Source organism: Cyprinodon variegatus, unplaced genomic scaffold (genome assembly GCF_000732505.1).
Source record: "Cyprinodon variegatus isolate N-32 unplaced genomic scaffold, C_variegatus-1.0 Scaffold1346, whole genome shotgun sequence".
NCBI classification, from domain to species: Eukaryota; Metazoa; Chordata; class Actinopteri; order Cyprinodontiformes; family Cyprinodontidae; genus Cyprinodon; species Cyprinodon variegatus.
The window spans coordinates 26,252-28,361 of NW_015151799.1; positions in this window are offsets into that span (position 1 = coordinate 26,252).

Consider the following 2,110-nt stretch of genomic DNA (forward strand, 5'->3'; position numbering starts at 1 on the left):
ATTTCTCATTGTGCACCATTATTACCAATACTACTGTCTAATAGTATGAAAAGGAGCTGGCCTCTGTTCAAGTGTCAGTAAAAGACCAGCATCTTTAAGTTTGAAGTTTATGCTGTTGTTTAAAATTATTGGGACCCCTTATAAACTCTAAATGTTGAACGTGGAAATATAAATCAGTCCGATTGGTTTGATCAGCCTAATTTTAAATAGATCTGTAGTTGGCAGGCTGGCTTGCATTCAAATTTAAAAGTGAATAAAGCAGATTTCATACTATGGTCATGTTTCCAGTAATGCCCTCATATCTGCTAGGACAAACCAATAAATCCATTGTTTATGAAATGAGTTCAAAGTTTAAAAAAAAAATAATCTGTTTACCTTAATTTTTTTCTAAAGTTTGTTAGTTTATTATGTGTGTGTGTGTGTGTGTGTGTGTGTGTGTGTGTGTGTGAAAATGTCACTCATTAACTTATCAAAATGTAAAGTTGAATATAAAAAATAAATTTCAACTGTCAATAACAAATCTAAACAGTTTGAGAGTCGATGCGTCTTTTTTCTATTTTTTTCTGTTGTTTTTATTGTTTGTTTGTTTTTTTTTCCATCAAACTGAGTTTTATGTAAACCATGCAGGAATGGAGCTAAAACAAGGTTAAATTAGATCCCCTTCAATGGGGTTTTTGGCATTGTTCCATCTAAATTCTGTTTTAATTGTCCTTAATAGATTGGTGTGTTTGACTGTAGTGGTATATTTTACTATTGTCAAATAGTTGCTGTATTAAAGTCAACATTAATTTACCATTTAATATATTTGTAAATAAAACCTGGAAAACAAACTCCTGCAGCTATATAGGTATTCTTTAATATTTCATCCATTTATTCCATGGCTTTTTGATTTCTTCATGAGGAGAGAAGCTGCACACGGAATCCCAGACATGCATACATCAGCTGTTAACAAATGTGCAATGAAAATCAGATTACCTTGTGTAAATCTGGTCTCTGAAGGGAATTCTCTACCTTTAGTGCACCAATCTATGTAGCCTCTATGATAAATAAGCAAAAACAACATAAGGTCCTGATTGCATTATGGAAAAAGCCATGGCCTATTTTTTGTGCATGTGCTTGGACAGTTTGCAGCATGTTCATCCACTGGTTTTGGTCTTATGTTGCTTTCAGTGTGTCTGAGAAGGGTGTTTTTTAATAAAAGCAAGTCAACAGTGATGGGCAAAGTTCAAAATCTATCTGTAGGACTGGTGGATTTCACTTTAGATGATGAGAACCTGCTTCTTTAGGCTAAGAGATGAACACACTTCTCAGATAAATTGCATTGTTCTGCCCTGATGTATAGCCCCTTCTCATTGACAACATCCCTGAAATTCTCACTTTATTCAACATGTAAATAAATGTTTAATAAGATTTTTTTTTTTTCTTTCCCCTGTCACATTTGGTAAAGTCTCTGTAAAATGAACTGATGTCAAAGCTGATAAATCTTACCTGATAAACCCAGAAAATGGATTCTGATGATTTCTATCTTGCCTTTTTCTCCGTGCATTCAAGTTTCTCAGTTTATATTAAATGCTCCATACGTGCCAGAATTATTAATGAACAACTGCAAATTGAAGGTCCTCCCCTCCAGAGCTTTGTGTGTGAGATATACATGCATTTATATCTCAGCAATAGATATCAGTCAGGGGACATTGTCATCAGGGTGTGCCAAACTGAAAAACCACTTAAAATAAAGTTTAAAAAAAACACGCTGAAGTACTGTTTCTACAGTTTAAATTAATTTAACGAGATGCAAGAGAAAATCCTGGATTCCCCCTCCCCAACCTATTGTTGCACTGGCAAGCTGGCATAAAGAAGAGCAGTTTCAGATTTTACTTGCTTAAAATGTTTGTTTGGAAATGTTTTCAGTCATTCCTCTGTTTAATGTATGATCAGTAGGACTGAGGGAAGGTTATGCTGCAACAAACATAATTAAAAACCACTATGAAATGTGTAATGTTAAATGTCCTGCCGAAGGTACATTTTTAGATTTCTGTACATTTTTAGATTTCTATTAAAGGAATTGGATCATGTTATACACAGTTTTAAATATTTTGGGTAAATTCCATAA